This window comes from Anabas testudineus, chromosome 16 (genome assembly GCF_900324465.2).
Source record: "Anabas testudineus chromosome 16, fAnaTes1.2, whole genome shotgun sequence".
Lineage (NCBI taxonomy): Eukaryota > Metazoa > Chordata > Actinopteri > Anabantiformes > Anabantidae > Anabas > Anabas testudineus.
Genome location: NC_046625.1, coordinates 8,642,879 through 8,658,548, shown reverse-complemented (window position 1 = coordinate 8,658,548; position 15,670 = coordinate 8,642,879). Strand labels below are relative to the sequence as shown.

Below are 15,670 nucleotides of genomic sequence, written 5' to 3'. Positions count from 1 at the left end.
AATGTAGTTTGACATATAGAAAAGGATGACAACACTGAAAAGAGATGCAGAAAGATGTACTACATTGGATCATGAAAATGAAAACATATATAACCATTATAACCCATGCATTTTTTTAAAAAATAACATACATCTATTGTACTTTGAAGAATGTATTGAAGGACACATGTTGTTTAATAAACTACTGTGTATGTTTACATATGTGATGACTTTGCAGTTATGCATGGTATTTATTCGCAAAAGAAGCAGACATTGAAAACTGTTAGATTTCGAAATGACCTTGTTACAAATGGCAAAAAAAAAAAGAAGAGAGGAACAAGCACATGCAGCAGCCTCACCCTGGGCATCCCTTTGATTCTCACCTCTTTTTTTAAACACTAAAAATACCCAAGTGACCCCCTCCCCCCCAGAGGAAATGTGCAAGTTCAGCTCTCCCAGCAGTAAACTCGCTGACACCACAGTGTCCCCTGCAGGTGGAGGACGCCAGGAACCCGGGTTTGGGTTTACACCTTACACAGGTAGGTAGGTACCCAGCGAGTGGAGCAGCTCTGCATCTGAGAGGCAGATATAGATATATTTTTTATAGAGGTTGTTGTAAAGCTGTTTGTCACATGCTTTGTTACAGGCTAATGTTGCTAACATTACAGTTTCAAACATACATTAATGACCTTGCAGCTACAAGGCTTTAGTCACCTATAACACTGTATTTTTGCTTTTTCAGCCAATTATCCATTACTTTTAAATATTGTAACGTGATGTTTTCATGTTTAGTGTTGTGTTTAGTGGTATTTTAATGATTTCGCCATGATACTCACTTTTACCTAACAGTAGCTAACGATATCAACTTTGCTAGCGACTATTTATCCAAAACATTGAACTATTTTAACTATTTATCTATTATTTATAGCTGCTTATTTTACTTTTAGTAAAATAAACAGCTATGTCTGTGTGTTATTTATGTAGCTAGCATGTTATTTGAGCTTTCATCTTTCATTTTAATAATTTAAACGTTAGCTAGCTAGTTCATTTTCTAACATTAGCCTTGTTTTAGCTAACTAATTCAACCATGTTTAATGTGTGTATGTATTAATGTATGCATTCCTCATAGTTATGTCAAGCATTGAACTATTACATTAAATAATTTCAACAACTTGGGTTAATCAGATTTAGCTATTTTAACAGTTTTAACCAATTTTTAAAATTTCAGCTGGGTGTCAGTTTAGCTAGTGTTAAGCTAGCTGTTATACTGTTAACTGTTATTGCTTTTAGCATTTATCCAACAATTTTATCTTCTATGCATTATTTCTAGTGTTGCTCTTCCATCTATTTATGTTACTTTTTTCTCCATTTATTATCTGTAAGTTGAATTTTTCATTGCTCACATTTATTTCCCCAGGCCAGACCTCCTCTGGTGCCCCTGAGGCAACTTTTCCTAACAATATTTTAATATATTTTATAATACTTGAGTTATAGTTGAATACCATTAACATTATTAATCACTTCCTGTTCTGTAGCTTGTTATTTCATATGTCTGTACGATTCTAACATTCACACATCAGTTTTCTGTCTTTAATTCCTCTCCATCACACAGTAACTAATTAACTGGAGTTGTTTATCAGTATTCTGATTATGATAAGTTATACTGGCGTAAATATACGTGTGTGGTCGTGTTGTGAAGCCCTTCATCAGTACAAGTATAGTGTTGCTGCATTTTTTATTTATTTTTTTTTTTGCAGTGCTGTTTTATGTTGTTTTTAGTGTGTAATGTTTTTAGCTTTTGTATCAAGGTATCCATTTGAACTAGGTCGTTATTTAAACCTTTTATCTGTTACTTTCTATTCTGTGTTTTAAAAAAATGTAGTCACTAATTTAAGCTTACGGTTTCAGCTTATGTAGCCTTTATTTTTAGTTATTTCAGATCAGTGTTATTTTTTGATATTTCAACTACTACTATCCAATATTTTAACAATTTCTCCATTAAGTTTAGTTATTTTTGCTTTCAGTATATATGTATAAATAATTTTTAACTAGTGCTGTTTCAGCCATGTATTCTTTATCCTTTTCAACCTTTTTATCTGTCTCTCTTCTAGCAAACAATTTAAACTATAAATTGTCTATAATTCAATTTAATTTATCGATTTGTTGAAGTTATACATGTATTAAATGTGTGTGTATACTATACAGTATACAGTGTAGATATATTGAGCTATCATTACATCACTACAGTATAATATAACTATCCATAGCTGAGACTTGCTGGGGTAACTCCATAAAAAGTCACACCAATAAATGCTATGATTTAAATGGTACTTTAGCACGACTTTTGCTTTCTTAAATGTGAACCGCTGTGTAGACTTTTAGTACAAAACCTAAAATAATGCTTTAATGATCTGTCTAAAGAGACAGTGTCTGCTCCCCAGCCGGTTTTTGAAATTAGAAAAACCAACACAAAAGGAGTAATTCATTAACTCAGAACTTAATAAAATAAAGACAACTCCTCTCACAGAACAAAATAAAAAGAAAACAATCAAATGTGCGTTGTTAAATATCAGATCTCTCTCGTCTAAAGCCCTGTTAATGAATGAGTTGATAAGTAACTATCAGATAGACTTATTTGTCTTACAGAAACCTGACTGCAGAAGGAAGAATATGTCCGTCTGAATGAGTTAACCCAATACCTAAACATAGTTTTAGTTCATTTGAGTGCCTCTCTGATCCAAACTGGAAAAGTCAAAAGCCAGTCCTGTATCCTCCGGTCACTTACTCTGAGTTTTTAACTGATTTCTCAGACTTTCTATCTGATTTAATTCTTATTACAGATAAAGTTGTTATAGTGGGTAACTTTAATATCCAAGTAGATGTTGATGATAACTGTCTCAACACTGCATTTAATTTGCTATTAGACTGCATTGGTTTTACTCAAAATGTAAATAAACCCATTCACTTTTTTAATCACACCGTTGATCTCATTTAATAGTTTTTCCCCATAACCCTCTTTTATCTGACCATTTTTTAATAACATTTGATTTTGATTTGATTTTATTTATACTAAACTTCACCTCAGTAAAAATGTCACTACAGTAGATTTTTATTTGAAAACGCTGTTGACAAAAATAAGGAACTGATACCATCTTTTATTTCAGAGTCATGTAACACAGTTTAATAATATATAAACAACCTCTCCATAAAGCTAGAACCACGTAATATTCATCATCAATAGAAGCAAATAAGAGCAACCCTAGGCTTCTTTTTAGCACTGTGCCAGGCTGACAAAGAGTCATAACTCTGTCGAGCCTAGTGTTCCCTTAACTCTCAGCAGCACTGAGAATATAAGTCACACTTTGATGATGGCATCTTTATTGACATTGTGGCAGGTTGGAGACCCGGGGGTATAGCTTTGTTTCCAAGGTAACCTAATTAAAAATTTCTGTTCACTGACACAGATTATCACTTTGCTGATATTTATGATAATTACAGTGCTGCTGTTATCTTTACATTAATGTGTGACATGTCGTCATGTGCTGTATGAATATTCTTAACAGATTATTGCTGTACTCTGTACTTTGATGATTACATGTCTTAGATGTGACAGAGAGGCAACTTAAACAAAGTGCTAAAGTAATACAACAACATATTTCTGGGGGATGTGATATAAATGTTACAGCAAAACTATCATGTAGCCATTAAAGGTCAACATTCGTACCAGAGAATAACACATACAGTAGTAGTGCTACAGGAGAAGAAAATATCATAAATCACATTAAGGTCAACATACTGTATGTGTGGTGATACACAATATGTCCCTGATAGAAAAATTATACTGTTATGTATATAGAGAGACGGTAGGTTTTATTTAATTATATACTGCAGATATACATGCTTAATTTGGAATGACACTGGTGACCTCTACTTTGAGTTTGGTACAGCCTATGTTTAAATGTTATAGTAATGCATGACCTGTTTCTATTTACATTAACTGTTTTAATACACCAATATTTCTTTCTCTTCTGCACATAGGTGGCATGAGGCAGATTAAGATAAAATTAAAAGTGCAAGCCCACAAAACTGTAGATGCACTTTACCACACTTAAATGCTATATATATCCGACTGTTTTTGGTCTGTGTCTGGTGTTTCCTGTATTTGTACTGTACAATTAAAAATTGATTTTATTTAATACATTAATTCATATTATTTGCCGTACTTTATGGTAACATTACTGTAAATTATGATAATATTGTAGTTTAACTACAAGACATTTCTTAATCCTATGCTAATCCATCTTTAAAAATAAAGTCTGAATTAGGGGGCGTGCAACACATGATGTTGTTTTTTGTATTTGACTAAGTGAATACATTTATGTGAATTTGCTCAGTCGGCTACAGTTGACTTCCCAACTCTATTATAATATTGTAGTTATTAAAGAATGATTGACCTATTTAACTAATGGTATACATTTATCATTGCTTGCACATGCTTCTCTCCACCCTCTGTCCTTCTCTTATTTTCTTATTCTGCTTTCTCTTTTTTCATCATCAGTCCCCCATTCTACCCCCACCCGCAACATAGCCTGTGTCTCTCTTTGCTGAGGTGGCTGTACCTACTGTGACTTTGACAAAGTAGTCTCCATGCATATAGTGGTGTACTTGTGTGTGTGTATGTGTGCAAGGTTGCACAACAGTGTGCATGCAGAGCTGGCTTTATTTTTAGTTTGCAAATTTGTCTGTTGCATTTGTTAAATGTTCAAGTTGAATACATGCAGCATGAATCTTTATACGTGTGCGTGAGTGCGAGCATCCTGCAGCATGCTAGCTACCTACATCTGCTGCTTGTGTCATACTATACTCCTCTGTTTCGCCCCCCATTACCCCTCACTTTTATCATGCCTTGCTCTCTTGTTCACCTTGTTTCTCACCGTGTGTTTCTGTTCTCACCATCTCTCCTCCCTCCTCATTTGCTCCTCCACCCCTCTCTTCTTGTCTCCTCCCTCTCTATGCCACTCCCTTATGTTCCTCCCTCCTCTCTCTCATTGATAGTGAAACATATGTGACTAGAATACTGAGGAGCTAATCATTATTCCACGAGCAGAGCGCAGTGCTCGGGCAGAATGTCAATTCTCCCCCCTCCCGCTGTCTTTGTCTACCTCCCTCTTGTGCATGCTTTCCAAGCTATAGTTAACACGGAAGCCACATTTATGTTGTACAAAGAGAAAAGTAAAGAAACGCTCTTGCAGTTACACATTAACAATTGAAACACTGGGCTCTTATCACCTGCAGTAAAGTATGTGTGTAATGGTTGAGTAAGGTTTACATTTGTAGTGTGCGTGTGATACATAGTTGTTATGTAAAAGCGCTCCACATCAATTTGTCAAAAGCAAAGTGGTGTGGGATGGAGATGAGAGAGAGACAGCTGTTGAATGCATATTTAGAGAAAGGAGGGAGACAGAGACTGTAACGGAGAGCGACAACAGACTTTTAGTGAGGCCTAGATCACCAGTAAAGTTACATTGAATGGCCTTTTTGCGTTTTTCTGTATAGATATATAGTATAAACATATGACATGTCACTCACACAGAGCAGATTCAGTGTCACACAGCAGTGCTGAAAACAAAGAGGGGTAAATTAGACCAGAGGTAAATTAGACAATACACACACACACACACACATACAGGGACTGCAGGGCATGTGTCAGTGTGTGTGATGGAATGGGAGAGACAGCACACGGAGACTCCTCCTGACTTCCTGAAAACTGCAGCTGTGGGTCACAGCCAGGGGTAACACAGTCGTCCCAACCCTTACCCACACATACACAAACCCACATGCACAGAGCCTAAATAAAGAATTTAGATTTGTAAGTTGGTTGGATGCAGATACAGTCATATCCAAATGTCCACACAGACACACATAGACAAAAGAAAAAAATGCCATGGCCTAAGGGAACCTCTGGCGTGACATGGCCACAGTCTAATAGGCTCAAGCATGAGTGAGTAATAGGTGTTCCAGCACTGTCCGCCCACTGGACAAAGACATCTTGAGATGCACATAATTTTATGAGATGCAAAGTGAATAGGTGAAAACATGATGAAGCATTGGGTGCAGAGGGGGGCCGTTTGAGACCAAAGCAGAGGAGACAGCTCAGCATTGTCACATACTATATTTGTTTCCCAGTTTGATTAGGGGACAGCTTAGTGCACAAAGCATTGTGGATGTATCCAAAGGCTCAAATCAGAGGGTATTAGGCGGTATGGACGACACAAATAGACACTAACTTTATACATTACAATGCTACTGTGTATATAACATTTTCTGTTTAAGATTAATTACTAAGAGATGCTTGGTTGTCATTCTGACCATTTAAAATCTGCCATCTTGTAACCTAACACCTCTTTTAATATGTTTTAAAGCATAATTTACAAATACTACTCTAAGGCAGACAACACAGTGTTGTCACCAGCAATTAAAGAGCCGCTTCATGCACAGAGTGACAAAATCGATGATTCAACACACTGTGGTGAGTTTAATAGCCTTGGAGGACATGCAATTCACAGGGAGCACTGGGGCTGCAAGGTTTAGAAAAAGATCTTTATGAAAAAGGCTACTTGGACTGTCCAGAGCACCAGAGAGGAACGAAGACACCACAAGGCCAACGTCCCAGTCTTGTTAGGGGGGGATGAGACAGTGTGGTGTGATAGAAGTGGGATACGGGAGTTAGGCAGTGACATCATATAGTGTGAGCTGCTTTCTCTGGCGACTGCTGTCTGCTTGCAGTGGACTCATGCTGTTGCGGAGTTTTGGCTTATATGAGTGAACATTATAAATAGTGAGGAGGGTGTCAGCTCCATTCAGGGGAGTCCTGCATGAAGTGTCAGGGTGCTCTGGTGAGAGCAGAGATGATTTTCAGCAATGTGTGAGTATACAGTATGTATGCGTGTGCCCAGTGGTGCAAGTTGTCACATCCTTTAACTTAAGTGTCAGAAAGCCCACCACAATTCAAAATGTGCTCAATTACAAGTAAAAGCCCTCTACCACTTTTACTAAATGTCCTAGCAGCAAAATGTACTTTAAATATTAAAAGTACATACTATGCAGAATGACCTTTAGTAGTGTATTGAATTGCTTTTATAGTCATTAATGTGTGAACAGCATTTCAATTTTCTAGCTAGACAAAATAAGTAATGAATCCAATAAAGATTCCCTTTATATACTTTTGCACAATAAATGTGTAAAAGTGCATCTTATTTTTAATGTAATGATTTTTGGCATTTAAGTTCACCCTGTCACTTACCATTAAGGTGCAGCAGCATACTTGGCTGAGGACTTTTGCACCTCTTTCCTCATTTCAGTCATCTACGTGAAATGTGTTGAGTTGAAGAATAGAAAAATGCAAACTACTCTGGTAAAGTTCATTTGTCAGAACTGTGCATTGAGTAAATGCACCACTGTGTACGCCTTACAATACATGTTTGATCTAACATCATGCTCTGAGGGCATGTGTGTATGTTTACCCCTGCGTCCCCTGCTTGTGTTTGTGCATATCAGTGACATTATGTCAATATGTGCCTCAGTATAAAACCAAGTGTCTGTTTACATCAGATTTTGCTGTATGTGCGTGTGTAAATATGTATATGTTTGTGTGTGAGAGACTGTGTGATGTGTGTCATAGGGTCTGAGGCGAATCACATGGTGGTGTGATAGTGTTTGTCACCCTGAGCATGTAGCCATGTCAAACTCTGTCAGGGTAGTTTACCCTGGCTGGGGATGTAACACATCCCTATGATTACTCTCCCCCTCTCTCTTATTTCTCCCTCTCACTGTTGGTGTGTGTGTGTGTGTCAGTTTTTAGTGCTTTGCCTTTTCTTCATGGCCATTTTTTGCCTTTCTCCTTATTACAAATGCTTATCGTAGAGACTGACAGAAGAGAAAGGATGGTGGGGTTTGAGGGGGGTGAGTTGATATTCATCTTTAAGAAAAACATCTAGGAGATAGATAGAAAGAGAGAGAGAGAGTAAAGGAGTGGGTGTTGGGAAGGAGGAGGAGGAAGGGAAGGGAGAGCTGATTAGATTGGAGAAAGCCAAGGAGATATGCTATTGAGCAAGGGGAGAGACAGAGAGGAGAGAGGCAGAGGGGAGGGTGACTAAGTGAATGCAGTTTGCCGTCGTGTGTCGCTGAATCACAGTGAAGTCTACACTGGACTGATTGGACCTGAATCAACAAATGGATACAAAAAAACTGGATATATACTGCATATGAAGAGAAAATAAGGGAGGACGAAGAGTCTGTCTTCATATCCTTTTATCTCTGCATCAGATACTGCTGTAAGGAACCCAGGGGGAGGGAAAGGAAAATAGCGGACAACTCATTTCTCTCTACCACCCTCAGAAGCCGAGGAGCTGTGAGCCAGAACAGAGTCGACTGGGACTCGCTGGGATTGAATATATGCTCAGTAAGTGTTTAGATAGACTGTTAATGTCACTGTATGTGCATGTGTGTGTGTGGATTGATGCCTCTGGCTTCTGCACTGCCTCTGATGCTTTTTTCATGAAGAAAGAGAAAAGGGAGAAAATAAGAGAGGATGAAGGGAATGCAAATGCAGTTGTGCTGCAATGTCTTTTCTGTTCTGATATGCTGTTTGCATCGCTTTATTTTGTCTAATTTAACTACCCTGGAATTGACTATGTGTGTCTGTGCCTATTCTTCCACAGTGCCGGTTTGTGTGTGTGTGCGAGTGAGTGTGTGAGAGCTGATAATAGCAGCCCCATTGGTATTCAGTGGAGGGAGCTCCAGGATCTCGCTGCGCCTTTCCCCAGGATGGGATCACAGAGCAGGGATTGTGCTCGCCTGTGGAGAGCCCGCTGAAATGGGTGAGTGTCTGTCTTTCTCTTCCTCTTTTCTCCCTCTCTGCATTCTCTTTTCACCTCTCCTGTTCTTGTTTCTTACATCTCTCTATCTGCCTCCTCATCTGTGTTCAGTACATTTTCACTTCTGATGGGTTTTTCCTTTATTTTCTTGTCTTTCGCTCCCACTCATCCTGTCCACCCCACTCCCCCACCTGTTCCCCTGCATCCCTCTCTATGCTCTTCATCCAGCATCCATTCATCCTTAAAATATCCCTTTAGTCCCCCCTTTTTATATATTTGGACTGAATATGATTCTCTCACTTCAATTTGTTGCTTCTCCCCCCATTGCCTCTTTGCCTCTCCTCTTCTCTCCCTCTTCATTTTTGTCACCCTTCTCTCCCCCTCTCAGTCTCTTCCAGCTTCTTTCTACATTCTGTCTGAATTCTGACACACTGAAGATGTTTGAGTTTCTTTCCTGACACAGGCAATGAATGAAGATGCTATGGATGTGTGTATATCTGAAAGGATTGCTATTTCTGTGTCTGTGTCAATCATTTTTATAGTGTTTCATGTGTGCACAGTGTAGAGAGGGCAGCCTCAGTGTGTGGGATTGGTGGAACAGAAGGTTATGAATTAAATCAGTGTATTTAATTGCTTGAGACATGACAGCTGTGACATATATGTACATGCACACACTTACACACATAATGTCACTCGCTTTACACTCACCTTCATCGTTGCACTCCTTGCTGACATACCTTCTGCACGCCAATTCACACCCACCTACATCTTTTCACACCTGCGACACAATAGCATACTAATAGTGCCAACAAATGCTGCACACATGCACACCAACACACATACACAGACACTGGGCACTAACCTAACTAGTGAGCTAACACACACATGGTCTCATCCTAAATGGTCCTAGGAGGATATGGGTGGCAGATGAGGGTCATATCTATCCACACCGTAGTATTGATTGGAGCTGATGCACTGTATGCCCTCTAATGTTTCATTTTAAATGGACCATCACATCACTGGACTGTAGAAAAAGGACAGAAAGGCTCACTAAGCCTATTTAATGATTTTGTTCAGTTAAAAGAGATGATGTTGTCACAGCATGGCACTGAACTGACAACTGTTTTTAAAGAAATGTATGCTGTTCTCTATAGTGTTCAGAATTAAGGTATTCATCTCTAAGTTGGGAGCTGTGACCTTTTTGATTAGAATTCAGAAATATTCAACAGGTGCAAACTGTTGCATAGTAACAGAGGCAAGACTACCTGTTGGGTAGCTAAGATTTGACATCCTGATGCTGTTTTTAGATGTAGGCAGTCGATTTGAAAAAGAAAAAAAGGCGGTGTGATTTGTTAGGAAATGAAGAGAAAACAGACTCCACAGGCATATCAGGCATATCAGTCTCTCTAAGCACACACCAGCATTAGTTTTGCCATCTGTCATTTGCAAGTGTACCTGTCTGCCTGCAACATTGTTAGTTTGAAGAGATGTAAGAATATGTCTTGGCAAATTTTAAAGGGACTCATAAATGTGCTGTTATGCACCATGTTTATTGTATAAATTAAATTAATTAAATCAACCACCAGTGCTTAAAATGTTGAAAAATAAAACCAGTCTGCGACCAGATATGGGATTTGGCAAACTCTTTTGTGCTGTGCTGTTTAGTCTTTTATTATATTCACTTTGTTGCATTTGCGCTAAACCGCCAAAGAAACAGCAAAACACAAAACACATTTACAAGCATTTTTGTCATCAGGAAGGAATAAATAAGGAATTTGTTCAAATCATAAGCTTGTGCTAAATAATACATTTTGAGCAATAGGTTTATCATTTGATCTTTGTAACTGTAACCCCTACATTATATATTTTCTCATATTATAGTCAATTAGTTGTCTCAAACTCATTTTAATACCTAAAACATTATTTAAATTAAATTCATTTATTTTAAGTTTCTGTAACTATTAATGTAAAGCTGCTGTATTTTACGAAGTTTGTAAACAGCCATACATTTGTCCACAAATGATTCCATCTGTGGTGTCATATACAAAATGCTTCTTCCCAATACAACTCATCGTTTGATATCATAATTATCCATTCTGCACAGCTCACTGGTTTTCTCCTTTTCATATTTGAAAACACCAACCGTGTAGTTTACTGAGGCAAACAGACAGGGTGTTTACTACACTGCAAATTTAGAATTCAAATAGATAATTACAGATTGAGTATTGGATTTTCCCACATTATGCAATCTCCCACAGTCAAACACTTTGAATTTTGAATAAAATGTGGCAGCACTGCTCTGCATTAGTCGTGCACGTCTTCTGCCCTTCAAGGTGCTCCATCACGTGCATCTTGGCTTCGATACCCTAGCGTGCGATGGACAGGTAACTTGTCTCTTGTAAGAGAGCAGAGATCATTGTACAAAAGCAGGAAAGGTGTAAATATGAAATTAAAAGAGAATTGAAAAGAGATCTGGGGGGGCAGTGTGTTTAAAGATGAGCTTGTTGGGTGAGAGTGAAACGATCAAATCATAGAGTGAGAGGAAAGAAGGAGCAAACAAGCAGCAAAGTCAGAAGAAGAGTGACAAGGACGGAATAGACAGCAGGACGACAGGCAGGGTGGAGTGTGACGAGGGGGAGAATGACGTACGTGATAAGGCAGAGTGACACAAATGTCACCATGCTAACCTTTTATGCACTCTCACTCTCTCCTCTTTACTTTGCCTCTGTTCTTCCTCTCCTTCTAGATCTGAAGCCTTGCAGAGATGGACACCAAATGGGCAGCATGGAAGCCAGCTTACACCCTCCAGCAACTAGCTTTCCACACTTAACATCCACCACCATCTCCAGCCATCAACTTGAACCATACCAACGACAGTTGTGCCTGCAGAGTTGAGGCTGGACGAGCCAGTCTGTGGTACCATAAGCTGTCTAAAAGAAGTAGAGGAAAGCTGAGGACAACAAGCCCCAGAGGAGTCGACTTTCAACAAATCAATCAACCTGTTGAGTGTATGAGTGAGCTTCTTGGACTTCATGGGAAACGAAATAGAATGCAGTGATGCTTGAGCAATGGTATGGAGCTTTTGGACATGTCCGGATTTATCGACCGGATAACCTATCAAGATTACGACACTTTCGTGCACACCTCAGAGCTGGGCCACATTTTCAGATTGGCTTGTGGGCAGAAGCAAGTAATTGAAAATAGCATCTCGAGAGGCTCTCTGTTCTGATTTGTTGTCTGGGTGGAGAGCTTATTATTTTTTTAAAAAGAAAAAGATTTAAAAAAGAACTTGTTTTATCTGATGTTCCCCTCTTTCTTTTTCACCATCTTTCTCATACATTGTGGAGAAATACATTATGAAGCAGCACCATTCTTCATCCTCCCTTGGTGACGGAAAGAGAGGAGGGACATACTGTCCAGAATAGATAACGAACAAGACTGGCACAGAGGAGAAGAGAAGGAGGAAAAATAGAGCCCAAATTGAGGGAAACAGGTAGAAAGAAAGAAGAAGGGAGGGCAAGAAAAGAGAAATAGAAAATTAACTTGGATTGTTTGAAATCCTCTTGCAGACTATCTTTCAAATTAGTTTGTACTGTGTTAGTGACTAGTTAGCGCAATGGGCAGGGGAGGGGCCTGGATTTACACCAGGGGGGGCACTTGAGCAGGGGAGTAGGGTTATGTCCCCCCTGCACCTGCGTGGTCTGTGTATTGGTGCTTGGCAGGAAGACAGACTGAAAGATGGCCTGGTGAACAAACGGCTGTACTGAATGACAGACAGGCTCTTAGGCTGGTGAGACAGACAGGAAGAAAGACAGGTACACAGTCCATTTCAAGTGTCAGGCACAGAGCCAAGCAGACGGGCACAGTAGACAGTGTGCGATTCATTGTCATTCTATGTGGTGTGTGACGGAAAGACAGAGAAAAGGGAAAGAACGCAGAGAAAAGAAGAAGAGGAGCGTCCCTGTATTTGTAGATTCTCAATTCCACTGCATCCCTCTCAGTCAGTACAGTGACTAGCCCATGCATTAAGGGAGCTGTTACTAGAAAGGAAATACAGGTTAGAGAGAAAGAGAGGGAGGAGGCAGGCAAAGAAACAGAGGAAGAGAGCAGGTGTCGGAAATCCTCCCCTTCATCTGCTTGTCATTTACTCCTTTATGTTCTCTCGTCATCTGGTGAAGTGATTGGTTTTCTGATGCTGGTGTTCCTCTGCTCATAGGCCTTCTGCAAACCCAAGGAAAACAGGAGGTGGGCAGACAGAGGAAAAAAGAGAGAAGTCAAAAAGGCACTGCATAAAAGGAAAGGTGGAGCCCCATCTTGATTGACTAATTTTTCACCTCTTCCTTTTTGTATTTGTCAAGACAGGCTTGTTATTTTTTCACTTTTTTCTTGAAGTAACATTTAGAAGGAAGAAAAACACCAACCCAATCAATGCCTCATTGTCTTTGTACACAGAATTGAGCTGCTCTTTTTATCAGTTGTTGATTTTTCTTGCCTTGTTCTAAAGGGATTATTTCCTCCATCTCTGTATAAACACTGGAATCCCCTAGATTCCCTATATATGTCCTCAAGCCCAGTGACATAGTGTGAACACCTCTGACTCCCCCAAGGCGCTCCCCCCCTTTTGGCTGAAACCCTGTGGTCTCAGATCTAAATGCCTATGTTGACTCACTACTACAGCGATAATATGGCACAGAGCTTCTGATACCGACTGATTCATTCTGTAAGTAGGACTCTCTTTCTTTTTCTATGCGTGTATGCATGTGTTCACATGTAAAATGCATGTAGTTAATATGTATTCAGTTCATGTATGCAGAAAACCCAGACATAGTCCATGCTTACTTTTTCTGTGCTTCCTTTGCTCCAGGCAATATGTGTGTGTGTGTGTCTGCCAAAGAAAGAGATTTTGATCTTACAGCCAAGCTTACAACACAGCAGAGTGGTGTCAGAAAGAAGCAAAGGAGGCGCCTTTTTCTTTGGGTCTATATGTGTGTGTGTGTGTGTGTGTGTGTGTTCACGCCTACATATTGGTCCTGAGGTTAATTTGAACTAATTAGTGGTGAGTGTTTTTGCTTCTCAGAGCAGTTTTTTGGTTCTGTGTCAGTGTACGTGCATTTATTACAGGGAGATGGAAAGAGGATAGAGGGGCTACAACTGAAAAGGGTGAACAAGCTAATGAGAATGACTCTGATTCCCTGACTAGTTCTTTGTTGTCTTCATTTCACATTTAATGCCCTTAGCATTATTACCCAGGCTTCATATTATTTCAGCCACTTTTATCTCCCAATATGTTGCTTTGGTTGAAACCTTATACAGGGACCCAGCCCCTGCAATGTCCTGCATATTACTAAGCTCATCTATCTCCATGGACACATCCACATCTTTATACACTCCCACAGTCACCAGTCTTTGCATCGGGAGACGCTCAATCAAGATAGTCCCTTCAAACAGACCAATGAACTGTGAATAACGCCATTACACAAACTCCCTAGCTTAGAGTGTTACGAAGACAGAAAGATTGGGAGGGTGGAAAAAAAGGGAATGGAAAAATGAGAATGCGGATGAAAAACATTCTGTAGACAAGAGCAGAAGGGAAATGAGAGGAGACAGGGAGTGTGAGACAGAAAGCAACAGAGAGGAGAACACACAGAGAAGGGAGGGTGAGAAACACAGGGAAAAAGGAGTGTGTGCATCTAGAGGGTCTGTGAAGCAGGAAAAGACCTCTGCTCTATGGGAACACTCTGATGGGCTTAGCAAGGCCTCGCTTTGTTCCCACTGTTGGTCAGTCTCACAGAATTGAGATTACTAAATAATGCGATTACTGCAGCTGCACACTGATAACATGCTGCTGCCGATCCCCTTTGTCACTGTCAGAAAACCCAGTGAAGAGAGGAGCAGTGGCATATGATGGCATCAAAGGCATGACAGCACTGACTACTTTACATTGTCACTGGGGTCTTTGCTTCACAACATGACTTCTCTGCTTGTCACTGAGTTAAGTGTTAGGAGTTGAGGTGACTTTTTAATATGACAAGTGACTATAAACAAAGAATTTTTCTTCTCAAGTGGATGGATGGATGTTCAATCATGTGATTTTGATTTGCTTTATCGTTTTTTTCAACTGTTGCACCGTCAGTGACAAAAATGAGGAATATTTCTCAGCATTTCACCCGATTGAAAGTTGGTAAATATAAACCAAGGCTCTCATCATGAAACTTCTGCCCCTTATCTTAATGTTCTTTACCCTATACTGTGTGTGGGCTGTTTGTTTCATGTTTCCATGTTTGACAGCTTCCTGCCAAGTTGACCTTGCAGTTTAAAGTGTAATAAAAGCTGCATTCCCAGGCTATGTTGCACATCGATACGTTGTTCTTCTGGTAGCTGATAAATGGTCTTGCTCCCCTCGGGATAGGGGAAAAACAAGCAGGCAGCAGAAACGGCTGTCCAGTGGAAGTAAAGTAGAACTGTCTGAAATGCACTGCTTCCAGAGTAGCGAGCTAATATCAAGGTTGTGCTGGCCTCAGCCTCCTCCTCTGAGACATGAAGTATCTCCACTCTCCTCTCAGCAGGAGCAACTATTTGCCTGCAGAGCAAAAGATTAGCTTGGAACAGCAAACAGAAAACAGGCATTTAGCATGTGATGGCATAGTGTAAGAATAACAAACCAGAACAGACACAAAGTGAAATCAATGAATTATGACACTCAGCGCAAACGTGCGTCCTAAAACATCCTTAAACCACTGCGAGTTGGCAACCATTCATTTCAGTTTCTGTTCATGTGCAGCACATTTGTCAACCAATGGAGGTTTCATGTACAT

The 15,670-nt window shown here is 39.7% G+C and overlaps 1 protein-coding gene and 1 long non-coding RNA gene across 3 annotated transcripts in view; both read left to right on the top strand.

The window, feature by feature from the left end:
* The first annotated feature begins 8,149 nt into the window (after positions 1-8,149).
* On the top strand, positions 8,150-12,053 carry LOC113170694. The gene is made up of 3 exons (XR_003299661.1): positions 8,150-8,440; positions 8,700-8,858; positions 11,602-12,053. It is a non-coding gene; the product is annotated as an uncharacterized LOC113170694 (long non-coding RNA).
* Positions 12,054-12,555: 502 nt separating this feature from the next.
* The window catches only part of grik5 (glutamate receptor, ionotropic, kainate 5), a 70,489-nt gene continuing 67,374 nt past the window's right edge, over positions 12,556-15,670 (top strand). For both annotated transcript variants that reach the window (XM_026373272.1, XM_026373271.1), the window contains exon 1: positions 12,556-13,575. The gene's annotated coding sequence lies outside the window, so the exon portion shown is untranslated. The remainder of the gene's footprint in view (positions 13,576-15,670) is intronic.